The 27,377-nt window shown below is 47.9% G+C and overlaps 1 protein-coding gene across 1 annotated transcript in view; it reads left to right on the top strand.

The window, feature by feature from the left end:
* The first annotated feature begins 6,342 nt into the window (after nt 1-6,342).
* The window catches only part of NUCB1 (nucleobindin 1), a 684,805-nt gene continuing 663,770 nt past the window's right edge, over nt 6,343-27,377 (top strand). The window contains exon 1 of the mRNA XM_069606079.1: nt 6,343-6,436. The gene's annotated coding sequence lies outside the window, so the exon portion shown is untranslated. The remainder of the gene's footprint in view (nt 6,437-27,377) is intronic.

Raw genomic sequence — 27,377 nt, 5'->3', positions numbered from 1 at the left:
CATTGTGAAGAAGTGTATTTATGTCTTTTTACAACTTGTGCCATTGTCGTACTGTAATCTATCGTTTCACAGCACGAACAGTTTTCCCCACAAATAGAGTTCCTGTTGATATTACTGCATTTGCGAATTGTGTACACTCTACACACATTGGGGGTCATTACGACCCTGGCGCTAAGGGGTTAACGGCGCCGTAAAAAGGCTGCGGTGCCGTTAACCCCCTAGCGCCTGATTACGAGGTCCCTTTGCGGGACCCGACCTTAACGGCTGGTTTAGGCCAGCCGTTAAAGTAGGGACCCGCAAAGGGACTTTCGTGGTAATTACGGTACCGCAATTTGTGGTACCGTAATTACCGCCTTCCCCAGTCCCATTGAGCCCTATGGGGCAAAAATGGGAATGGGGAAGGGCCAATGTTCAATGGGGAATTACCGCCCTGCCAACCTTGGAATGGGGTGGTAATTCCCCATTGAACATTGGCGGACTCATTACACACCGACAGCACCCATGGTGCTAATAGCGCCAGGGGCTACCGCCAGTGTTGAGGGCCATTGCCTTGCTGCCCTTTTTGGAAGTATAGGAATAATGTTTGTGCTTGCTGTTGGGCACTTGCACTCTTCGAAAAGCACTGCAACACGCAGAACCATCTGTTTCAACAGCCACACATTTCTACCTGTTTCCACTGCAGTGTTTTCCACAGTACCAGAGTTGCTTCCATTTAGCATACAGTTGTGTGGCGGGTATACGATGCACGTTGCACTGCCTCCCTTCATCGGCACTTACATTGTGACACTCTGAAAGGAGCTTTATATCATAATCAGCCACAATAAATATTGCTAACGGGACGTTATGGTGAAGGTGTGATACTACAAACATAGCATCATTGTTAAATACACTATGCTAAAGCAACGTTATGTTTATAATGCCCTAATAAAAATCTATGAACTTCACTAACAAAAACCGTTGTTAAAGGGACATTATGGTTAAGTTGCACTATGAAAAACCTATGAAATTCAATGGAAAAACGTTGTTACGGGGAAGTTATGGTTACAGGTAAAACAGAAAAACCCCAGAAATTCACTAGTTATGGTAAGCTAAGCAACCATAAGTCGCGTTAACACTGTGCACTGCAAGGACTAACACCCATGACATGAAAGATGACATCACAAATGTCATTGGTGCAGGTGTACACTTTGCCTGGGCAGTGTTTTTCATGGGGAAAGTCATAACCACATTGCGGTCAGGTGGCTTGGGTGGATGCGTTCCGGAGCTTTTTTTGTCGCCAGACATTCCTTGTTCCTTGGGTCTTGGGGGAATGCTTTTCAACTGAACATACCTCCTCTAGCTTGACCAACTTCTGCAATCACTCCTTTTTTGAGGCCTTGATGTCTGCCAGCTTGTGGGACCGTCCAAGCTCAAGGATTCTGGGAAGCATTAGTCTTGGCTCACAAAGGATTTGTCTCTGCAGTATGACAGAGTGGCACCCGATGATAATTTGGAGCCTCACCTCTTCCTCTTCGTTTATCCAGGTACAGGTTGCTGGAAGCTGCCTCGGGCGACTGTGGCACTTGTCTAGGCTTTCATCACTCTTTTACATGGCGGTGCGCATGACAAATTTCTCCTAATCGGTATTAACCATGGTAGCGAAGTAGTCTGACAGCACCTTTACGGCTGCGCCGTACGAGTCATCGGTGGGGCACAGGGTCTTAAATAGCTTGTGGGCCGCTGGGCCTGCTGAATATATCAGTGTACATGTCTTTGTTAGGTCATCCTTCTCCCCTGTAGCATTGAAATACATGTCCAGGCGTTTGCGCCACAACTCCCATTGTGGTCCTAGGTTGGCTGTGCACCATCTATGTCAAATTCACAAACGGGTGCGAGCAACGCTCGCTGATGTGATTTGCCTCCTTGAGGTTGTGGCACAGATGCACCAGCCTCACTGGCTGACATCTTCCCTGGGCGGTACGGCGTAAGTCAGGTGTTGTAGGCAGATGAAGAGGGGTGCACAGGCACTCCCGGCAGAGCCACAACCCTGAACTGGGATTGTGAGGCCTCTGTTCTTGTATAGCAGGCGCACAGGAACTCCAGAGGGGGGGGGAGCTGCAACGCGCTTGTGGATGATGAAGGTGATACCACGGGGCAGGAGCACAAGCACTCTGTGGCGAGAGCTGCGCCCCACCCTCCTTTTGGGGTGGTCCTGTGTGTGTCTGCGGTGCAAGTGGGCAACCTGGACGGGTGTAGGTTCAGTCTATCCTGAGGTTTCCAAAAAATTGAGACAGCTGCCTCAGAGTGACTATGTGAAGAGCGGTGGCTGAAAGAAGGGTATGGAGCCTCTTACCGGCATTCACAGAACATGGTATGTTCTTGCGGTGGGCTGAGTCTCAGCACTGTAAGGAACTCATGGTGACATTAGTAAAGACAGACACAAGTGATCCCAGTTCAAGTCTGTTTATTAAACTGTACGTGCAGGGTGGAAAAACGCCTAACCTAAATCTAAGATGGAAGTAAGCGTCGACTATCAAATGAAAAATAAGGCAGTCCGTGTGGCGTCTTTTCTATACTAAAAAAATAACTATTGCTAAATCCTTACAACTAATTACAGTAATGGGATAGAGTTTTCAAATAAAGGAGAAGGTGTTCAAAAATAATAAGTCAAGGATGTGATTGCCTTGATGTCTCCCTTCCCCACATTGTTAGCATGGGACAATGTGGGACTTTGGAGCACAGCACACGCTTGAGCCTTCCCAGCACAACCTAACAGTTCCATATCAGCTATCAGGTTCTTTGATGGTTAAGTCTCTTTTCAATAGAAGTCTCTTGCCTTCGAGGCTTGATGCTCTCAACAAAAAAACACAAAGTTCTGTTCTACAAACACTTTAGGTGATGGCTTCACCTCTGGATCCCCCTCTTCTGGGTGCATACCCCTCAGAAGTCGTATTTCACAAATTAACAAGACAGTTCCTTTCTCAGTGAACTTTGGGTGATAACTTTCCACCCCTGGATCTCCCTCGGCCAGGCTCGAACCCCAAATGACAAGGGGGACACTTCCTTTGCCCTTGTCTTACAATACTTCTCGCTTTCACAAATCTCAATGTATTTTAAACAGGTTTTCGGCCTTTACTTCTGGTTGTCGGCTTCCCTCTGCCGGATTTACTCTTGCCGACTTTTGTAACACACTGTTCATGTACGGGATTCACTTCCCTTAGCTTTCACAATCATCTGCCGGTCAAAGATTTTCGACGGTACAGAGGATTTTACAAGACCCCTGTATGACCACTTTGACCTTGCTTTGCCTCTTCCCAATGCCTTCTGGTTACGGTAGTCTTTACTGTTGTGTAATCGTCCAGAGTTTCCTGCATGAGCACCCACGTGGTGCCGGACTCCGCTATTGCGTGTTTTCCCCCTCCTTCATTAATAGTATCTTTTGCTTTTTAAAGTTGAATTTAGCCATCAGCTGCTTTTCGTTCAACATAGTTTGGTTTCTTATCGACATTCCCTCGACTCACTGGCTGTGATGAACCGCTTGGCTTTCTTTTTCCTTGGAGTCAACGTTGGTATCACAGAGACAAGCGTCTCTCTACAGCTTGGTAATCAGCGGAGGAGGGTCTTGTACACCGTTGACATCTGCTGCAACATACGTTGGCTATTGTTTGTGGACTTATTCTTTCCTCTGCGGAGGTTCCTCAGGCCTTGGTCGGAAAGGGCCAGGTCAACTCTCTCCTTGTCACCCTCTTGGTCTGCGCCGTCTTTCTCCTCCTCTTGAACTGCTCTGCTGAGTTAGCTCTTACGTTGTGCGGTCTGTCTTGCTCGTCCTGTGCTCTTGTGCACCACCTTTTATGCCTGTGGGGAAGGGAAAGGGCCGTCAGGTGTGTGTGATTCTGGTCAATTGCCTGACTTTGCCTGACCCTGGTATTGGGACATGTCAGGTAAACGACTCTAGTATTAGTCCGTTGTCTTTCGTGTTGTGTGAAAGTGTTCATGTTGAAAAAAGGAGGGCAGTGTTTTGGCATATCCTACGTTGTAGGATGGGGAAAGGGTGTTGAAAGAAGGGGGATACCGCGTCTCGCCCGTCTGTGTCCCACTCCCACAGGGCCTCCCATCCAGGTGATTCTCCCTCACTGGTCCACACCCAGGAACTGGATCCAATAGCGATGGCCGTGTCCTGGCCACCAGGATGACAGATCCCCAGACACCAGCTAGGGAGACACCTTCAGGTTTCTCACAGCACGCAGTGAGAATCCAGATGCTGCTGGCCTGCAGGGTTAGCAGGGGCGCGTCCTGGACCGACTCATCACCATTTTTGTGAAATCAGTGGGGGGCCTGTGCTGCACAGTGCACCGCAGTAATGAGGACTCACACACAGGTGTTGGTCACACAGGTCCCTGCTTCACTCTAAACAAAGCATGCACGCTTTACACGTTGGGACATGCAACGTCACGGCATATGCTCACATGACTTAACACTACTGACCCAAGTCCAGAAATATAACCTGCTTTATTGGGAATCTGCCTAAAAAAGTCTTAGTGAACTGGCTCTCCCTCATAAGTTTAGAGGAAGGCAATTGTGTGCATTAGACATGGAAGTGTAATACAATGTCGCTGTATCACTAGTTCATTTTTTCGCTGTATCACTAGTTCATTTTTATTTTAAAGTTTGTAACTTTAGTTTAAAGCCTCACAAAAAGTGTCTTTGACGAATTGCACACACACTACACACACTGGGCCTCATTAGGAGTTTGGAGGTAACCATGGCGATATTAGCGCCATGGCTGCCTCCAAATCTTTACCGACTCCGCCCTGGTGAATGGAGCTATTACCGCCCCATTCCAAGGTTGGCGGGGGCGGTAATTCCCCATTCACCAGGGCCCTTCCCCATTCCCATTTGAGTCCCTGTAGGGCTCAATGGGAATGGGGAGGCGCTAATAACGGTACCGCACGTTGCGGTACCGTAATTAGCACCAAAGTCCCTTTGCTGGTCCCGTCCTTAACGCCTGGTAAAACCAGGCGTTAAGGGAGGACCTGCAAAGGGAACTCGTATTAGGGCAGTAAGGGATTACCGGTACCGATGCCCTTACCGGTACCGGTAATCCCTTACCACCCGGGTCGTAATGAGGCCCACTATCTCTTCCCTCTGGGGTTTGCCACAGCACCTTAACAACTAACAAATTTCTTTTATCAGCAGAGCCTTTCTTATTCATACTAGGACATTTCCAACTGAAAGACCCGCAGCACCAATTACTTAGCAAATCTGTGACAGCAAAAAAAGGTTTGCTTTATGTCCATAGTTAAATGTTCTTACCATAATGAAATGTTCTTAACATAACACGTAGCAATGAACTAGAAGTTTGTGACAAAGAATCTCGATACCAGAGTTTATTACAAAACTTATTTTAGAGAGAGAGAGAGAGAGTGTGCGTGCGCGCGCATTGGTGAGATGTTTCAGGCTGCCATTATCTTGCATTCTGTGACTTATACTTTCCCTTTCAGGATATAGAAAATAAACCTATCATGATATTCGTTTGGTTTAACGTGTTTCTATTGGGAATTACGTGTTGCCAGGTTTCTGCAATGTGTGTATTTTGCAAGTAAATCTGTAAAACACTATTGTTGCAGGCATTGAAATACAAAACTTAAAACAAGTAAAACTTGGAATTTATGCGGTCAAGTGCATACATTGCAGACTGGTTTGAAATCCCAGCTCCACTGTTTAGGCAAAGTGCATGACCCTGGGCAAATAATTTTATCTCACTCTAACTAAACTGCAAGAATTGGAGCTCTACATGATTGCGTTCATACTGAAAAAATACAGCCCTATAATGGCCAGATTTCATGATTTTTTGGGGGAAATTTTGTATCCTTGACCTATTCCACTCGAAAGGGAACCCTACAATTGTCAAAACAGAGCTTGAGAATAATACAAATTCACTATGATGACAATTGTGCATATAACGGGCCAAACGAAAAAATGTGTACAGAAATGATTTATTTACCTTACGGTGTTGCCAGTGTTTTTGCAGGTTATTCTTTAGGCTCTTCAAAAGCGTTTGACTTATTTATGATATATAATGTATCCATTGGTATTGTATGTATATTTTATATGAACAGAAGTAACGGTTTTAATTCTGTGTGCTAATGTATACCAACCGATGAAGTGTTGTGTTTGTATTGTTTATGGTTTTATCAAAATAAACAATTCGAATGAATTAAGTATATGTATACACTGAGCCCTGTCCCTATTCGTAACTTGCCAATACACTGGTCACGAGCTGGCATAGCGAGTTAGAAGCAAGGAACGTAACGTGACGTTGACAGATGGCGAGTTAGTGTAGGACGCATGAGTAAATGGAACGTAACGTAGAGAGGACGTGTTACTACGGCCCTTCCTCTAATAGGAAATAGCCTTCCGGGTGCAGACAGTGCCCTACCGTCAGCCGATTGAACAGGTAAAAACGGCGTAGATATTAGAAAGTCGTGACTGTTATTACTCTGTGTTTGCTATGTTTAGTGACGTTGAATGGAAGAAAGCTAGTGTGAGATGAAATACAAAGTGGCGGAAAGAGTGTGGCAGAGAGAAAGAGGACACGTTATCATTTGGAATCATCCAATCATATTTTGAGACAAAACCATTGTCGCTTGTACTTAGTTTTTCTCTTACACTGTCGTAGTGGGTATTTTCGAAGTGAGTGAAAAGAGTGAACCCATTACTCCTAGTCCTGCTCGTCCTCTTCTCAGTACTTTTGAGGCACCATCCTCCACGACTGGAACCGCTTTTCTGTTTCTTCTTTCTCAATGACCCTCCCCTATACCTGGGGGTATAACCCCCCTCACATTCCTACCTGCCATTTTTTCCACCACCTCACAGCCCCTTCAGACTCTAGGAGCAATGGACACAAGGAGGCCGGCACCAGAAACCCCAGAGTAACTGCCAGCCCCATCACCAAAGACCAAGATCATCTCAGTCAAAGGGGTACCTCCACCGCCGAATCCCTTATCTACACCAGAACCCTCAGGACCAACGGGAGAGGAGGGAAGCACACAACAGGGCCGCTGGCCAAGAAACAGTCATAGCTGCAATGCCTCAAGCCTCCTAACTGGGGAACCTGGAGCAAAAAACTCCCCATCTTCGCATTTAGAGGGAGGCAAACAAGCCCAGACAAGGGGACCAAACTGCTGACAAGCAACTGAAACAGATCTCGCTTCAGTGCCCAGGATGTGAACGGAAAGATCCTGGCCAGGCGGTCTGCCAACAAATCGCCCACCTCGGGACAAGCACGTCTTGAATGACATTACCAGACCTCTTGAACTGGTACCACCAAGCATGTTTATTTTTTGCGATATGTCCCGGGAGAAGTATTGTCCGTCGTGAGAACAGCCCTCACCCAGAGATCTGATCCAAAAACCCACAGAGCAGGGCCTGCAGCAGCCATGACCTGGAGCAGGAAGCCCCTGCACTCATCACGCTCCTGAGGCGTGATGCGTCACACTGCCGCACTCCTAGAGAGCCGCATCAGTTGGAACCATGAGGGGACAAGGGGGACAAGGCTGACAGAACACTGATGATTCACAGAATCCAACCTTCTGACACAGCCTTCAGGAGAGATATTCCCAATCCCCGCAGAGGGCACCACGTTGCCAAGAACCGATTAACATAGGCCGTTTCCCAGCCCTCCCATACCTAGAAGACCACCTAATTTAAGAGAGGGCGGCCAGTCTTCAAGGCTTGAGTAACCAGGGGAGGAATGGTTCCATGAAACCCCATATATACAGCCACTTGCAACAGGACCTGTAGCAAAGATACCAACTCCCAAAAATCCCCATCATGGTCCCCATCTGCCGATGTAACGTCACTTTTTCCTATCTGTCAGAAAATCCTATCCTGCTGACTGAGCATGCGTGCGCATGCTCAGTCAGTACTTAAAGGATAGGATTTTTTTAAAAGCAGGAATGTGGTGTGCATTGTGTTTATGGGGTCCCAGGGGTGCCGTTTCTGTAACTTGATGTGAGCCAGGCTCACTGCAATAACGTAACACGGCAAAGCCCTTTTAAGAGCTACTGGTAAATGGACGTAAACATTACAAATCCACCAGACTCCAAAAGATAAACGCAGCGGACACTGTGTTTCATAAAATCCCAGGATTCTAATAAGCACTAAATGTGCAAAACATATCAAAGTATACATAACAAATATATATGTACGTGAAGTAAGTGTATCATTATCACGTTAATAATGCACTTATTTCACATACACGTACATATTTGTGATGAATCCGGCTGACTGCACATGCTCAGTCATGATTTAGTTAAGCACTGGGGGCAGGGCCACCGAATAGAAGAGGCATCTTTCTACAGATGAAAGCAGTGGGGACAGGGGAGGGGGCGCCCAGCCATCTATTCACATTGCCCCCCGACCCCCTTAATGAAGCCTCGTTGCAGTGAGAAGTGTTGACACTGCATGGATCAGTGAGTTAAGTGCTCTCCCAGGCTGAAGAGCAGTCATGAAATTCACTGATTAAAATCGCTGCGCAGAGCCAAGGAGAGCCAGGTCCTGGACAGATGAAGCGATGCCTCCTGCTTGCCTGCAGATAAGGCGGGTGGCTGGGCTCCTTCCTTGACTGGCCCCCACTTACCCAGGCTGCCCTCCTGCCTTGCGATTGCGAGCAGCAGGACTGTTGGGGGCTGGAGAGCCCTGGAAAAGACACAGTGGATTTTACAACCCCACCATGCAGGGGCGCAGAGTACGAGGGGGGCTGCGGGCCCCCCCCCGGCCGGAGAAAAGAGACGCAGTATGGATGGCCCTTTGTTCTATCCATACTGTGTCTCTCTCTGGCGGCCCGGGTAAAAGCCGAGGAAAAACAATGTTTTGAAATTGTGGGACAGATGCAAAGCAAGAGGCTCTTGCTTTGCATCTGTCCCTCAATTTTTAAAAATCGTTTTGGGTTGGGTATACTTCTACATCTGTCCCCCGGGGTGCACAGATGTAGAGGTACACCCAACCCAGAAGGATTTTTAGAAATGGGGGCACAGATGCAAAACAAGTCTGTCCCTCAATTTCTAAAAATCGTTTTGGGTTTGGTGTATTTGTACATCTGTGCACCCGTCTTGGAAAGAGGGGTGAACAGATGTAGAGCTACACCCAACCCATAAGGCTTTTTAGAATTGGAGGTACAGATGCAAAGCGAGGGAGGGGGCATGGAGAGGGAAAATGATACTGTTTGCATGTCTGAGTGTGCACGTGGTGAGGGTGAATGCTATGGGCGGGGAGTGGAGGCGTATGAGCCAGCACTTTCTAGTAGAGCTGCCATATTTGAAATGGGGCAATGCTGGTGCTCCTCAGTTAGCTGGCTATACTCTTTATGGGATAGTACTGCTGTAACAGGGCTTGTTGAATCTTCTCAGCGATAATACTATGCTTTTGTTGAGGCAATGCTAGTGGGGCTGCTATACTTTTGATGGGACAACATCAGCACCTCTCAGTTGAGCTGCTACACTCTTATTGACAAGGTCCCAGCACTTCTCAACAGATGTATTTCTTTTTATTTGAATTGGTTATTTATAATGCGTGTACTACCCAGAGGTTTCTAAGCGCAGACTGAGGGAGCGAACCTGTGTTGTGCGGACCGAAGGAGTGAACCTGTGTTGCGTGGACCGAGGGATCGAACCTGTGTTGCTCTGTGTCGTCTTGCTTCCAAGGCGAGCATATTGCCCCTGAGCTATCCTTCCGATGCTGTAAAGATCTGAAGTACATTTAATGATACAGAACCAGAATTATTGAGCAAGTCTGTCATCATCAGAATATCTCAACACTGTCGTGGTAATAAAAGAGCTCAAATATTTAATGGGATGGAATTACTCAGAATGTAGCAGCACTATTCAATAACCCAAAGTTCTTAAGCATAGTTAATGTGAAAATACTACACTTCTCACCGTTGGGTCAGTACAGCCACTTCTCACAGAGGCTTCTACACCTTTTATGGGACAGCACTGATCCAGCCTACTGCTCACCTGCTCAGAATTGTCATTTCTCAGCAGGACTGCAACACTATTCCATTGTGTTCTGTATGTTGAGTGCTTCTTCACCACCAATGTGGATTCATGGCTCTCTCCCAGTGTCTAAATAGTAGATCTGTCTACATTCAATTGGCAACAGGCATGTCCGGAGCTGCCTGCTGTCCCTAAGCTGCCGCTCAGGATGTTGGGAGCCGTGATGGGGCAAGGGATAGAAGGCTCGAGCCTGTCGGATAGCAGAATCAGCAGGGTCTTAAAACCTGCTCACTCCTTCTGGAGGGGCCATGGGGCAAAATGAGCCTGATCCCAGATACAGGGGGTTGTTACCCCTTTATCTCTCCTGAATGAAAGAATTAGCTCTCTCAGACACAAGTTATCACCCCTGCACACACTGAATGAATATGGTATGGATCTATGAATCGAGAAAACTGGAGTGACAATTCAGAGTGTTTTAACAGAAATATAATTGTCTTCCCAGATGGGACACTCACTCCATTAATATACATGGGGTCACTGAGATGACCAAGAGTGAAACTGTAAATTCAGTTGTGAGATTACCTGCAACAGTTGATATTATGCTCCAAGGAGTGAGGTGCCCACTCAATATATCACACTGTTTATAGGTGTGAGACCCATCCTGAATGCTTGCCCAAAGAAACTTGGCCAGAGTTTCACACTGAAGAAGTGAGCATGTTATCCGGGGTCTGCAGCCCACACACACACGCAGGGGATTCCCATGCTCCCACTTGCGAGATTTACACCAAATTAGTGAGATTGTGCTCCAAGGTAGGAGGCACCTGCACAGTCTTTGCTCTGACGTTTGACACACTCACAGGATGGGACGGCATTTCGTTCCCCCATCCTAGTTGTGCTGCTCTGCCTTTTGAGGGCTACTACAACCTGGATGATTATAGAGGGGTGGAGTAGGGGCAGTGATGGCCTACTGGAATGCAACTCGAAGGCTTAAATCTCCTTCTTACTTGACTTTAATATATGCAGTACATGCTAGCCAATGTTTCCACTGTTCTGTGCTGTGCGCGACTCCACCCCCCCTACCCCCCCCACGCGTCGTTGCACCAAGTTGGCGACTACATGCAAATTTGTGGTCCTATAACTGCCAGTGATGTCACTTCCTGTATTTGCCTCTCCCCCGTGAAATTCATAAGTCCGCTCCCCTGCCACCATGTACACGGGTCATGGGTTTTGGAATGGCACAGAACTGTGTGTTGGCAGTTCAGCTGTGCCATGCCACGTCCAGGTATATTGCGAGGTAGGATGATTTTGGACAAATGTTATCATTTTAGTAAAATAAATGAAAATTACTATGTGGGAGACTACAGGAAAAAAATGGAGGAACTGGCAGTGTCCAAAATTGGACTGTATATGAGCAGAGCGCTCGATCCGTGACCAGCAACCCACTGGACCACCATGGAAACGTTTGTGACGTGGGGGGGAGGAGGGCTGCTTCAAGTAAGCAGCCCTCTTCCTCCCCTGGATCCCCCCGGGCCCTCAAAGCATGTGGGCACATATGTGCACAACCCTGGGGATCAGATGGCTGATCATCTGCCCCCAGGGAAGGGAGGCAAAAAGAAAAAAAAAGAATAGAACGGGGGTGGGGGTGGGGGACCTGGGACTTTTTTGCCCCCATGAAATGGTGGTGGCCCTCCCCCTCCCACACCAAGTGGAAAGGGGGGCCACCCTTTGTAGCCCTCCCTGGGGGCAGATTTATGGCCCCAGGCAGGGGTACATGAGGTGGCCCCCACATCCAATTGGGGGCTGGGGGGGGCTACCAGGAATTAGTGTGCAGGCCCTCCAAAGGATGGGGCCTGCTGGTTAGGTCCCCCCTGGGGGCAGATGGCTGATCATCTGCCCCCAGGGATGGGGGCAAAACAAAAAAATGAAAATAAGAAAAACGGAATTCTGGGTGGGATGGGGGCACTAGCCACCAGGGATATATTTTACAGAAATGGGGGGTGGCCCTCTCCCCCTCACCACAAGTCGAAATGGGGGCACCCCTTGTAGCCCTTCCTGGGGGCAGATATCTGCTCCTAGGAAGGGGCATCTGACTCCAGGGAGGGCTGCATGAGATGCCCCCCTCTTATCTGCCCCCAGGGAGGGCTGAATGAGAGACCCCCCCCTGCATTTGGTGTGGGGGGGTAGAGGGTCACCCCCCCAGTACATTAGAAAATTACCTGGCGGTTTAGGGTGCCCCTCAGCCCACCCTAAAGTGTAGTATACCTTTTCTATTTTTTGTTTTGTTTAATATACCTGCCTTGGCGCAGGAGGGCACATTGGTGTGCCAATCTGGCGCCAGGGTGCCCAAACCTTACTGTCCCACCCACTGGGGAGCCTGTCCCACCATTTTTGTGGGCCCTCTCCCCCCCCACCCCAAATGGAGGGGGGTGTACCTCAGGCAGCCGTTTGTAGGAGGCCCAGGGAGGCCTGCGTGAGGTGCCCCTGCCACCCATTTGGTTTGAGGGGGGAGAGGGCCCCCAAAAATGGTGGGACAGGCCCACAGTGGGCGGGGCAGTAAGGTTTGGGCACCCCGGGGCCAGATTGGCACATCAATGTGCCTCTCTGCACCAAGGGGAGTTGGGTTACCAAAGGAAAAGAGTGAAAATGGTGGAACGCTTTTTAGGGGGGGGTCTGGGAATTTTCTAATGTGATGGGGCGTTGACCCCTCCCCCCCCAGCCGCAATGGAGTGGGTGCCATGTCATGCAGATATCTGCTCCTAGGAACGGACGCCTGAACCCAGGGAGGAGTGCAGGACAGCCCCCCCCCTTATCTGCCCCTGGGAGGGCTACATGAGATGGGCCGCCCCTCCAGTTGGGCCATGTGTGGATTCCCAGGGGTGTCCTCTTTTGGGAAATGCATGGGGTTCCCTGTTTCCCTTGCTGGCTTCGACACCCTAGGCCCAAATCTGTAGGTTGCCCACATGAACAAAATGGGCAGTGGCGAAAGGCTTGGGGTTCCCAGTGGGTTACCCTTTTCCTTTTGTGCACCCGGTAGGTGCACCCACACATGTGAGGTACCGTTTTCATCAGGACACGTGTGGGGACGCAGGAAGGTATGCCATGTGTTACTGGCGGTGTGTTTAGGTGGGTAGCCAGAGCAAAATGTCTGAGAATTGTCTTCATTTCCAGCCAATTTCAGAGACATTTCCCTGTGTCCACTCACCGAAACACGTTGCCAACAAAAGATGTCATACCTTCTCGCGTTCCCACAGGTGTCCCGACGAAAAAGGTACGTCACATGTGTGGGTGCACCTACTGGGGGCGCAAAAGGAAAAGGGTAACCCGCTGGTAACCCCAAGCCTTTCGCCACAGCACAATTTGTTCATGTGGGCAACCTACAGATTTGGGCCTAGGGTGTCGAAGCCAGCAAGGGAAACGGGGAACCCCATGCATTTCCCAAAAGTGGACACCCGTGGGAATGCACAGAGGTCTGACTTGCACGAAGCGGCCCCAAATTTATTACCCAGAACCCCAAAGTGAACATTGTGTTTTTTCGCCACCAAATATCACACTTTGTCTGGGATTGTGGCTAATAAAAACTGGGGCAATTTGCACAAGGCAGACCTCTGTGGATTCCCAGGGGTGTCCTCTTTTGGGAAATGCATGGGGTTCCCTATTTCCCTTGCTGGCTTCGACACCCTAGGCCCATATCTATATGATGTGAGTGTGAAATTCAGGTGTGAAAACAGACTTGGGGATACCTGTGTTTTAGGCTTTCCCCTTGGCGCCCAGGTAGGTGCACCCACACATGTGAGGTACCGTTTTCATCGGGACACCTGTGGGAATGCAGGAAGGTATAACATTTATTGTGTTTGTGTGATTTTCATAACGGTTTGACCCATTTGCTGGTGCCCTTTGTCACACAACCCTTTCATTTACCAAATGTGACCTACATTTAGTCGCTGCTTTAGGCACCATACACTTTTGTAACCTGAACAAGTCACCTACCCTTAAAAAGGTCTGCCTGTGCTCTTTCAAAAAATGGATGCTTGCCGTTCCTCACCACATTGGTTTTCCCGATTTACACATGCTAAGTGCGTCTGTTCAGGTCGTGAGCATAAAACACCTGTCTACCATGGCTCAATGTTTGGCTTGTGGTAGTGCTTGTTTTGTAAAACACTACAAACAATGTGTGCTTTCCTAACTGCAAGAGTCGGGGAGAATGTAGCGGAGCATTGCTTTTCTCAAAATTCATAGAAGCCATTGCCGTACCAAGCCAACCATGTGCAACACACCTTTTTTTTTCGGTCATTTTCCCGCTTTTCCCCCAATCTATGGCATTTTCCCCTACCTAGTTGTTGCCTGACATACGCAAATCACCCCTTCCTAAACTTGGAATTGTGTCTACTTTTCAGAAATATATGCCTTTCTGTCCTCCAATTCAGCTTTCCTACACTTTTCTTCCATTCTGTCCATGCATGTCCAATTGGCAAAAATGGCCAAAATCGCCTACCTCTCACAAAACAGTTGATAACCACATCAAAACAATGTTTTTTCGTTTCCACTCGACCTGTTCTTGAAAGCCAGGAAATTGTGGAATTCAGCACAGCAAACCATTTGTTCCTAGCTTTTACAAGGAAAAAACCACAGGCTTCTTTGTACATCATTTTATTGGCATTTTTTGAAACCCCCCCCCCAAACTTTCGCCCTTTTTGCTTATTTTCTCTCACCCCCCTTCAGCAACCTAGGATTCCTGGGTGGCGTTACGACCGCCTACATGTGGGAAAAAAAGGAGCCAAATGGCCAAGATATTTCATGTAACAAAAAAGTTACAAGAATTTGAATGGCCACATAACGAAATCACCAAAAAAGGCCTTGGCACTGGGGGGAAAAACCCATGGCAGTTAAAGGGTTAATTAATAATATGACAAGTAAAATAAATGGAAATCACGACTTATGATAGTGAAAGCAAATGATTTTTCAGGGCAGCACAGGAGTGATGAAAAGAGGGGCACAGCAGATAGGGAGAGTTCCAAAGCATGGGAGCAAGTAACAAAAATGAGCAAAACCAGGATGGAGCCCAGTGGATTTGCGGACAGAGATACGGAGAAGAGGTTCAGAGTGAAGAGAACGTGCAGGAAGGTAGAGAGAGTTAAGAGGGAAAGATAGGAGGGAGCAGGACCATTATGGCCTTGAAGACAGTGCAGAGAAAGTGAAAGAGAAGTCGGTTGTCAAATGAAAGAAGGAAATTGGAGCATTGGTTACTGCTAATGGAATCACGAGCAGGAAGCTCTGTTGCTTCTCAAAGCTAGGTCCGCCCCAATAGATACCATCATATCAATAATAAAAGCAGTAGTAGAGATATGAGTAGTGAAAGAGAGTGAAGACTCAAAGATTACACCAAGATTTCTCACTGTACAATAAAGGGGATTAAAGCAGGTGGGAAGGAAATACCAGAAGGGTAGGCAGATGGAGGTAGAGTGGAGGAGGGGAATAAATAGAAGCTCGGATTTTGTCTGGCTTTAAGGTGAAGAAGGTGGGTTTGGATTCCGTTTTAATAGCTGAGAAGCAAGCAGAGACATTGGCCTCAAGGGAGTCAGAAAAGTTAGAAAGAGAGGAGAAAAAGTTGGGTGTCATATGCACAGAAATGAGGCAAAGATTAAAGGAAGATATGAGATGGGAGAGTGGGAGTGTATAAGGGGAGACGACAAGAGGGACAAGCACAGATCCCTGCAGGACACCAAATTGGAGAGGACGAAAGTCAGGTGTAGAGCCAGACCAGGATACCAAAAAGATTGATACGAAAGGTAAGAGGTCAACCAACGAAGGACAGCACGAGAGAGCAAGTGAGGCAAGGGAAGACAGGAGAGTGGAGTGATCAACAGTGTCGACAACCGTTGACAAGACAAGAAGGCTGAGCACAGAAGAACGATAGTTGCGCTGGGCAGAATGAAGAACGTGGCATGAAGGAGGGCGGTGTCTAGTTTACCTTAGCACTGAAACCCACTCGCTCTAGATCACCCCAGTAGTGAATCCCAACCATCCGAGCACACCCCAGTCCTATGTTATGTTATGTTACTTGGTATTTATATAGTGCTCTATATATCATTGGTATGACCTCAAAGCGCTGGTAGGTTGAACGCCCTCGGGAACCGTAGTTCTGGTCAACAACTTACCTGCCTCAGCTTTGCCCTTCCTCCATCCATGTACCCTAGCACATGCCAGCCTAAAACTCACCACACCCAACCCAACCCCACCCCACTTCATCCACCCAGCCTGTCCCAACGACCTGACCTCACCCTAAACCCTCACCCAGAAATCTCAGACCGGCCCCAATCCCCCCACTAATACACCTAATTCCACCCAACCACCACCTCCCCTCAACCAAACCAACCCCCCACTACCTCACATCACCCCATCTACAGCAGCTGACCAACCATGTCACCTGCTCACCCAACCTCATCACATTAGCTCGCCTCATCTAACATAATATCACCCCACCACCTCACTGACCCCATGACCCCTCACACCTAGGCTCACAATAGCACATACACTTGAGGACCCTAGCTTACCCTAGCACAATACCCACCTACCCTAGCTCATCCAGGCACAACAACCAATTTTACATAACTAGCCCCAGAACACCATAGCTCACCCCAACACCCCACTCGCACATGCTAGGTCACCTCAAAGTAACACACCACCCACCCAACCCAGCGTGCCCCAGCAACCCACCCAGAGCTCACCACAGGAGTCCACCCACCCAAGCATCTCAATAGCTCACCCACACTTGCTACCCCAGGATCACACCTAACCCTCTACCTGATCTTCCTCACCTAGAATCCCCCTGCTCGTTGCAGCATCACACCAACACACACACCCTAGGAACCCACCCAAGCTCACTTCCATACCCTAGCCCACCCCATACCCTATGACACCCTGATCACTCCCATCCCGGCTACATCACTGCAACACATGCGGCTCACCCCAGCACCCCAACCACCCTTGCGCACCATAATAAACCCTAGCTCGCCCCAGCAAACCTACCTCACCCCAGCACAACCTACCACGCACAGGAACCCCAGCTCAGCCAAGCATTCACCCGCAATGCAAATGCAATAAAAACAAGCACAACTCATTCAACATAGCTCATCCCAGCAACCCACCTATCCAACCACTGCCAAAGCACCCCAGAAAAACATGAGTTCACCCCAGCGCCCCATCCTCCCCAGTCACACAACCTCCCTCACACCTCACCCGACCTCACACACCCCACCAAACTTCAACAAACCACTTTGCCGCATCCTACACAAGCTTACCCAACAACGTCACCCCGCCCTAGCTACCCTGCATAACACCGACCCAGCCTAGCTCTTCGCAGAATGCCACCCATCTACCCTAACTAATCCCCGCACAATGCATATCCACCCTAGCTCCCTCCAGTACATAAACCTCCCGGCCTAGCTTGCCCTGGCACAATACTTATTGTAGCTCACCCAGAGCACCATAAACTGCCTCAGCAAACCAATCCACACACCAATCCCAGCTTGCATCAGAACACTCCCGACCTTTCCTCTCTCCAGCTCACCACCAACCCATCCTAGCTCACAACATAGCTCACCACAAAAAAACAATCCACTCACCCTAACTCTTACTAGCATACAATCTACCCGCCCTAGCACACCTGTGCAGTACAACCACCCTTCTCTACCTCTTAGCAACACCCCCTGCACCCTAGATCGCCCCAGCACAAGATCACTAAAGCACCCCATCTGTCAACTCAAGCTCACCAAAGCATCCCATCATCCAAGCATCCTATCCACCATAGGCTCCCCCAACACTGCGCACATTTTAACTCATCTCAGCCCCTAGCCACTCACTCTAGCTCACCACAACACAGCACCAACTCACCTTGCTCATCAGGTACCACATCCACCGACCGTAGCTCACACCAGCAAAACGCCCCAGCCTAGTATGACACAGACTAGCACGCCGATCCTAATTCACCCCAGCAAACCATCCATCCTAGTTCACCCTAGCCCCACAGCCACCAGAGCTATTGCCACCAACCCCACCCGCCTACCCTAATTCACCTCATCATCCCACTGGACCTAAGCTCATACCAGCACCCAGCCCACTTAACCTAGCTACCCAGCATCTGAACAAGCTTACATAGCTTATCACAGCACATCACCAACCCACCCTAGGACACTAGAGCAAATAACAACGTCACTGTGGCTCATCCAAGCACCCCACCGTAACTCCCCCCAGCACAGCACCCACCCAGCCTAGCTCACACCAGCAGCCCACCCACCCACATAAGCTCACCCGAACTGTATAGCCAAGCACCCAATTACATCCCAGTACATGCTCCTCTCAAGACATCAACACCACCATAGATTGCATCTTCTTGATGCCCGCCCACTGTATCAACTGAGCATCCCCTAGCTCACACAAGCATCCCCTAGCTCACACAAGCATCCCATAGCTCGACCGAGCACAGCACACACCCAACTGAGCTAAAAGCAGCACACTTTAAGGGCCTCATTACAAGTTCAGTGGCACAGCAAAAAGTGGTAATTCCATTACTGCCACCTTTTTGGGCGGTAGCAGAATTACCGCCATTTTTCACAAATCACTGAACACAAACGTATGCCAGTCAGGTAACACAATGGTGTCCCCTCCAAAAACATCTTTCTTTTGGCAGATACCCCGATTACTGGACAATTATCAACACACTTGTTCTGTGACCAAATCGTACAGTTTCTCCTCATGGTGTATGAAATGGTAGGACGATCCTATAATTTTAGCCCACCGTGTGTTGCACCCTGGAACTTGGAGTTCCATATTAAATTTGACATATAATAATTACTACGAGCTCCAAAATGCAGAAGCCTGTAGCGTATGTAAAGTATGCAGTGGACCTCTGCTGCACCAGTCTGTATGCAGACCTGTCCACATTGGCCTCTTGGTGGCCCCCACACCTAACACCTAGTGGTGAGCCCCCCACCAGCCATGGAGATTCACCGGCTTGGGGGGAAGGGATGCAGGCAGCTCCAAGGGGAAGGGGCACCTGGCAAATGGGAGAGTGTGATAAAAGGGAGGGCATGCTGGAGGGAAGAGGATGGCAGAAGGCCATTGGCCGAATACTGGGGCAAGGTGTGAGGGGCTGTCCAGAGGCAAGGCTGGATAGTGGGTGGCAGGGAAATGTTTATATGCACAGGTTTGGGGAGTAGTAGCCCTCTTTGTTTGCTGAATTGGACAGTGAAAGGTGTAGAATCTCTGAGTAGTACTGCTGCTGCCTTTCCAGGTAAGTTTGTTCTTAAATAACTTACATTTGCTTTTGTTTCCCATTTTGTTTAATTATGGCAACTTATTCAAAAGTCACTTCCATGGTTGGAGTTGTGCTGTAGAAAGACCAGGGCATATTGCCTCTGTGATGTTTGTGTAGTGAAGCATTGGGGCAAAGGGTGCCGAAATAGTAGTCTCCTCCGCTCGCCCCCTCAATAAGCGGCGCTCAGATGCGCTTTGTATATGCATTTTTGAAAGCCAAATAAAGCACAGCTCCTGCTCCCCCCTGTGGAAGCAAGCCTGTGAAAGCAGTCGGGTGGTGCTGTTCTGCGTCGCGTGCGATAGAAGATATATTGGAAATATTAAAGTTAAAGGAAGTGTTCCAAAAAGTCTGGTCTGCTCACTAACTTTTGCATTAAATGTGCCCTCTGGATAGCCCCCGCCCCGGTCATAACAAAAACCTGCGTGGGGGCTGTAAATCTGGCTACCTGCAGAGCGTCTGGCTCTTCGGCAAAGGCCTCACAGGGCTGCAAGGTGCTGGCCCAGGTGCTGGCCCTGCCCTTGGTGGCATCGGGCCCGCCTCGTCGCTGACCCTGTGTGTGCTGGTGCTTGACAGTTTATTCTTTTATGTATCATGCGTGATGCCCCTGGTGGCTAAAGTTGTGGCTGTGCAGACCTTGCGCCCCAGAGACATGCAAGCCTGAGCGGAAGTGAACTTGAGGTCCCTGCGCATGCGTGCAGAGAGCTGCACAGACCACAGGCTTTGCCTTGCGCTGACGTCGGCAGAAGAGGGTGGAGCATGCCATCAGCAAGGCAGTGCACTCACAGGAACATGGCTTCAGCAGGAGTACAGCTGCAGAGCCACCAACAAATCAATGAAGCCGCGGTCGGCTTTCCTTCCCTGTACCCCTCTCTCTATGTCCTTCCCTGAATTCTCTTCTCATCCATATTAGTGTACCCCATTACTGCAACCTCTTGTACGGCTACATGCGAGCTATAAAAAAGTGAGTACACACCTGCATTAGGGATGTAACGGTATAACGGTATACCGTTAAAGATACCGTGAACCACTTAATTGAACAGGAATAACCGTCACATTGTTTATACCGTTAAGTGTGCTTTTCAATCTGATTTGGAAAGGCTGCAGTAAGCAATTGCTGCGCAGTCTTGGTTTTGCACTGTTGGATGTGCCGTCTGCCAAGTAGTTTCAGTTGGAGCAGTTTTTAATGCCATTCCATAAACCACACGTGCCTTACACAAAATCAATATGTTAGCAATAGGAAGAATAGATACAGTGCCAAGAAGGAAAAGGGTTTACTTTGGGGTGGCGGCTTTGGGGTTTATATATTTATAATGGATAATGTTGCCAGAAAAGGTGCAGACAAAGCTCATCCTGTTGACAAATGAATATTGTTTGAGCTTATAGCCGTCAACAATCATGTCCTTGTATTGTGTCTTCGCAATACTAATGATCAAAATAGTAAAGCAGTGGTGGGGCATATAGAGGTTGCGCAAGCTGCCATCCTTAAAAATGCACTTTGAGGCAGTACGGTGATTCAAAAAGTTTCAATCCACTTGGGTTTGTCATCAAACTGAAAAAAGAGGAATTGTTTCTATAACTTCTTACTCCACTTACCCCACTTTCCCGGTACATGGGCAAATGCCTGCTCTCGGTAGGATTTTCTGACGGGTAGGAAATAATTGTTCCATGTGTTAATATCCACGCAAAAAATATAGCGATACAAAAATATCGCTGTATTTTTGCGGCGATATTGAGCCATGGACCCTGCGGGGGACACCCCCGCAACCCACGCTCCCACAAATTATCCCCCCAAAAATATTGCCTATGGCAAGACAAATAACCATATATGCGGCGATATTTTTGGTGGGGATAATATGTAGGGATACCGAAAAAATGACAGGTGGGGCTGTCAGATTTTCCTACCCTGTCACTTTTTCCTACCCCTGGGTGGGTTGCCCAATGCCTGCTGTTGGTAGGATTTTCTGACGGGTAGGAAAAAATGACAGGTCAGGCTGTCGGATTTTCCTACCCTGTCACTTTTTCCTACCCCTCGGTGGGTTGCCATTTGCCTGCTGTCGGCAGGATTTTCTGACGGGTAGCAAAAAATGACATTACAATTCCTGTCAGATTTTCCTACCGATAGGATTTTCTGACAGATAGCAAAAAGTGACGTTACACCGGATCAGACTATGAAGAGGAAACAATCCTCATGGAAACCGTCTTGAAAATCACCCCCCACTAATTTTCTAAATGCTGCCCCTACTGGGTGAACTTAACAATGCCGACTCTGCTCTGGAGAAGACGAGCTGGAAGAAGACGAGGCTGCCAGTTGCCTATGCATCACCGTGCGTGCAGCACGCGTGAAACAAACTCGGAGACTGGAACCCGCACCAGCCAATTAACCAGCAATAGGCAAGCATGCTTATGCCAACGCGCTGCGGCTCACTGAGCCCAGCTCTAAATGGCCACCGCTCTCCACGCCGTCCTCCATACCCTGCCAGCCTAGGTGGGGCAACCCGCGTCCAGGGACAGAAGACAATGCTACATCGCTGCCTGCACCCTATGCAGACATTATGCGTTCGACCCGACCCTTCTTACCTGCAAACCCAGACATGTTGATTCAACTGTGTATAGTGTGTTTTAGCAGTTTTACCTGTGATTTTCATTACAAGAGTTTGTCCAAGGCCTAATAAATATCACTGTATTTGTTTACATTCTAACTTGAATTAAAAGTCTTCTGTGCGTGCATAACTGAACCATTCACCACCCCCGCATTCTCATAGGTCTAAACCGTACTGCTCAGTCGCACAATGTTGATAGCTTGACTAGACTGTTTCCTGTTCACCAGAATATGGTGGCATGCAGGAAGAGATTATATCAAGTTGCTTTAAGTGACTTTTAATGGCCTGACCAACCGCTAGTTATTGTTTGTGGCAGAGAAAATCTTACAGTTGGTGAAAGGAAGGACAAGAATATGTTTAGTGTCTTAGTAATTCCCTTTGACCAAACTTACCTTGCCTCTCACTCATTCTCACAATGGTCAATCCCCTTTGCTTTTGCAGTCTGTACACTCTTTGCCTCTGGGTTGCTGCACTGAATTCAAATGAGAAGACAAAGTATTCACTGTAGTCGAATAGCATTCTTTTTGTTAGCCGAATACCTATTCAAAGCACAAGTTCAGTACACCCTCACCGACAAAGAGGACGGGCCATTTGGAGAGGTGCAGGCTGTGGGATGTTCCTGTCCTCCCTCCTTAAAATATTATCTGGAACACTGGGTGCAATACTTACTCCCTATGTTTTTGAAGTTGGGTGTACAACATTTTCTAAGGACTAAAAAGCCAATTCCCATTCCCAATGGGGGTATTCATAGATAAAAAATATATTTCAACTCTAAATCTGATATCGTTTTGTAATCCATACATGTATGCACTTAATTCATGCATATTATATAAGATGTATTTGTACAATTAATTTCTTTTTTAGATCAGGTAGTAATATTGGGGCTCCTTTCTGTGGCACATTTGCGTTGCTACCACTTATCCAAACATATCCATGGAGCTGTGTGCATGAGCTCCTATCTCTATGGTTGTGTCCTACCTTTTTGTTGATAGTATTTTTCTCCCTATTTTCTGTTTTGTTTTTTTGGGCGCCTGTCTGTTTTTATGCAGTGAAAGTGGTGGTTACGCCACTAATCATTCCTCCCACATTCAGTTCAATACATGGCCAACTCCTGGCTTGAGACACTTCCGTTGGACTGGCCTTTTCCGGCCTACAGGATCTCCTACCAATGAGAGTTTTAACATCACCCTTTGGCATAATAGCCACCAAAACGATCCCAAACTCTTGAGCACATCTGAAGGCCATCACGCATCCACAACCAATGTTAATACATCTCTGAAACACTTTTAAGATATTGTGAAGCACCTAAAGAGGAGGTTGCCCTTACGGATGTTCTCTCTCATTCCCCTGATTGCTCCAAACATTTACACATCTCTTGCATACATCCCTGCTCACACTTTCATTCTTTTCTGTTACCCTAATGTTTGTCACCCAATCTCTCCCAACTTACCTTCGCCTTACTTCACTTTTCCTTTTCCTCTCTTAACATACGGGACAGTGTCATAATTCGCTCATTCACAGACAAGGACTCAACGCTTTGAGACTACTACGGTGGTGACTTGTGCAGTATAAAAGCCAAATAACATAACGTGTCTGTCTGAGAAGAATTATGACAATGGACAACATAAAGGTGGTCACACATCTGAGTCAAGGCGGTTGCAACAGGATTTGGCAAGAGGGCAAGACGGAGGAAGGTAATAAAACTGTTAGAGGTGGAGGGGGGCAGGTGGTGACGACAAAGTTCCTCTTCCACGGTACAGGACCTTTCAAAGACAAGCTGTTGGATCTAAAAGTGTGCAGTGTTGTGTAGCAACCACAACACTTACTCCCTGACCTGCAGGAATACCTTTGTGGCTAGAAGAGCGTAGAAGCACACATAGTCTTGTGCCAACAAGACAGTCCAATGTTTGGAAGTTCTTCATATTATGAGAAAAAGAACGGCATCTCACCTTCCCCACTCTATGTATCAAAAAGGCGTGTCTGTGATGTCTGGGACCAAGTTGGGTAAGACATCTTTGCTGTGCCGTATGATGCAACATCATGTACAAGATTGGTATCAACCTTAACTACTACAGCAACACCTCCACCAATACCCAGTCGCATACCATCCCATGTATGTACTGTCACCCAAGAAAATGTTGAGGATGTTGTGCCATAGATCTAGCTGCAGTGAGGCTGGCAGATTAGTTCTAGTTACCCGTAACATTTCTGCTGCTACCTTTTTGTGCGTTCTGCTATTTTACAACCACTAAGGAAGCATTAAGAGCCATCTTCCAACACAACATCTAGTGGTGCCCCTGGCAATTGTTTCCAGCACTTGTGAAACAGTAGCTACAAAGGTAGCATATTTGGCCTGCTGTTTGCCCTTCTAGTCATCAGAGCCCACAGAACAGATGGATAGAATTCATTGGATTTCTGACACAAGAAAATGTGATGGCAGTATCCCCTCACTCCAAGTTTGCACATCACAACCACGTGGATCAAAATCTGGTGCGTTCATTGTATACTACGTTGAAGTAGCTAATTGACTCTAGTGAACTCCTTTTGCAACTTCTGTTACTCCCCTTTCAACTCGGCAGACAGTGGTGCAATGTCTGCCCTCTTGAACAATTCAGGAGCAACTCCCACAATATTTGGGGACCTTTCCTTTGGTTCTGCAAGCAATCCCTTCACCTGCTCTCTTCCTACCTTCTTTCCCAATGCCCTGTCAGTCACCGACAAACGGTAGGATGGTTTCCAGAGCATGTGCTTCTCCATGATCCCCCCCACCCCCCCACTGGTGTGTCGTTCTGTTCCCCCTCGACTGATGGTCATCTGGCAATGTAAGTAGCGCATGCCAGATTGATGCATCATTCAGTCCCTCTCTGCCCTAATAGCGTCTCAACCACCAAGCAGAAGAATGGTCTACAGAATTACTTGGGCATGCTGAGAAGGAGTAACTGAGCAATGCTTGTGCTGGTGTCTTCACTGCTTTGTATGGTGTACAGCGATAAATGGTGTAGTGACCGAGGAGTCCCTGGAATCTGGCCTGCATGCAAGGCTAGTTTGGCCACGCTTCTGTTCCGTGTGGCTCTGCATTGCTGTGGTACATGTGTGTTGCACCTGGCAATGCCTTCCTGCCTCTTCGCGATCTTTCCCTGTGGCACCCTATGGTGCTCCCAAACCCATGAAACTGTGTTCTCTGTAGGCTTTGTATGTTCCATCTCCTACCCGACACTCTCTGCCTGCCTTGCTCCTCTGAAGGAGCAGGCACCGCTGCAAATTCCCTAGCATCGTCGTCCTCCTGCTGGGGGACCACCTCTATTTCCTACACCTGTCCCTTCCCCTTGTATGGCTCTGGGCAGCCCCAAACATCTGTCCCTCCCTCCCCCATCTCCTCTACACCACTTAGGTTTACTACTGCATTGTCCAGGATTGATTGTAGAGGATCGCAACCAGTGTAGCAAATGGGCCACAACAAGACAGAGCACCACTCCAGCAAAGTCTGTCTTGCCGAAGTGCTGCCAGGCTCTGCTCTGTTCGGAGACCCAGGGAAACAGCCCAGTAAACCAGATCTATTCCAAGCCAAACGCTCATGCATGAGCAGCCCGTGGTTCTGAATGCTCGGCACACAATCCTGAATGCAGAAACAGCCACATCCTCTCATTCTCTTCAGAAGCTGTCCAAATTGGTATGTGTCTCTTGTAAATCATAGCATTTTTTTTGTTTTTTGTTGCTATGGGTAATATTGAGAACAATACACCCAAAAGGGGTACTTGCTGAATTACTATCAGAGATGTTTCAAATGTATAATTTTTTCTATTCTTATGTCCCCAAAATGCTCTTTGCTTTATGCAAAAAAAACAGGCTTGGGTTCCATGAAGAGATTGTGTTGCTTGACCTGGCCTGCGGCCACACCACTCGGCCACACCCTTCGCATCCCATCCCCGCCCCCAAAGGAGGAGAAAAGGTTCCCACAGTATATTTTTTTTCCCATTTCCAGCACTGATCACAACGACAATGCTCTCTACATCATCAAATCAATCATTTCCTACCTCTCCTCCCCAATCATATCTAACATCAGGACTACCTGCACCAGCCCTGCCTCCTCTACTTCCTCTTTAGCTGTTTTCTCCTTTAACAGTAGCAAATGTTCCATCAGCCCTGTATCCTCCACCCTTTTGGCAATGACAACATCTCAACCCTGCCTCCTCCTGAGCCATCCCCCAGTGACTTGTCCACCTCAGACAACACCTGCTCTGGCTGTGGACATTTGGCCACTTCAGGGCCCACAACGGCAAGAGACCATCAGTTCTTCATGGGCTTCTCCTGACAATTGCAATGCTCCTCCCATAAGGACCCAACCTCCCTTTCCTCCGCCAATCTGCCTCCTGTAAATCACTGCCCTGCTTCATCATTTCAAATCCCTTCTGCTTGGGAAGGACTAACACAGAATAACAACTAATACAGGTGACTGACTGGGGCAAACAAATAGATTCACACAGGTGATCAGACGCATAAAGAAATATGCATTAGCATCTCATGCGCAGAATGGAATTACCATAATAAATGACCTTGGACCCAAATAACCGGACAGACTCAAAGAATATGGCAAAGTACTACTTTGTTATCAGCTCAAATGAATTTGGGAAATCTGGCAAGCATAACAAGTCGCAGCTCCCACTCGGTTTCTTTTCTCTTACAGAAAGACTTTATACTTCGGTGTACGTCAGCTATGACGTCATCCTACGTGGCAAACGGTAAAACCTATTATGGGGAGGGATTGGTTAAGGGAACATATGTACTTGTAGTATGTACAAATGTTAATAACATGAGTTATGTGAGTGTGATCTAGTTGGCACACCTCGAAATACGTTTAATACTGATTATACAAATAAAAACAGCAGATTGGCTTCTGCAGCATTGTATAGCATGTCGCTACATAGCCACTCACGATTGGTTGGCATACTCTCTCAACCTTGGACATTCGGCTCGCTAGCAGCATGTGGACAGAACGAAACCCAGGTGCAGAGAACAACATCAAAACACTGCCCACATTTGACCAATTAGCCTACCATCTCATCAGCTAGACCATGAGCCAACGCTTCTCCTTTGTAGTTGACCTTGTTGGCCGTTTTCTACTCTGGGATTTTAAGGGAGTCAGGGTTCACCACTATCTTCATACAAGGCATAAAATAAGCAGTGTCGCATAGCAATTCTGTAGTTTTGCTAATCAAATGAACACTTGGGTAGCAAAGTTTGCTATTTAAGTAGCCCTCTTCAATGAAAGCACAGCCTGCCCTGCATTCCTCTCTTACCGTCGGTGCTCTCTTCGCCCTCTTTTTCTCTGTTCACTTCAAGTGCTAATGGAGGGAAAGTGGAACAGTAATCCTCTCCTCTACTCTTAAGTGTGAAATGCATGTGTAGGAGTGCAAGAATTTGTTTTTAAAATAATTGCAAACCAGACGTAACTGGGATGATGCTTTTTATATCCTGCCTGGCAAAGACAAG

The sequence above is a fragment of the Ambystoma mexicanum genome, chromosome 1p (genome assembly GCF_040938575.1).
Source record: "Ambystoma mexicanum isolate Mex_15411 chromosome 1p, UKY_AmexF1_1, whole genome shotgun sequence".
Lineage (NCBI taxonomy): Eukaryota > Metazoa > Chordata > Amphibia > Caudata > Ambystomatidae > Ambystoma > Ambystoma mexicanum.
The sequence above is the reverse complement of the archived record's forward strand: the minus strand, read 5'-3'. Positions and strand labels throughout refer to the sequence as shown.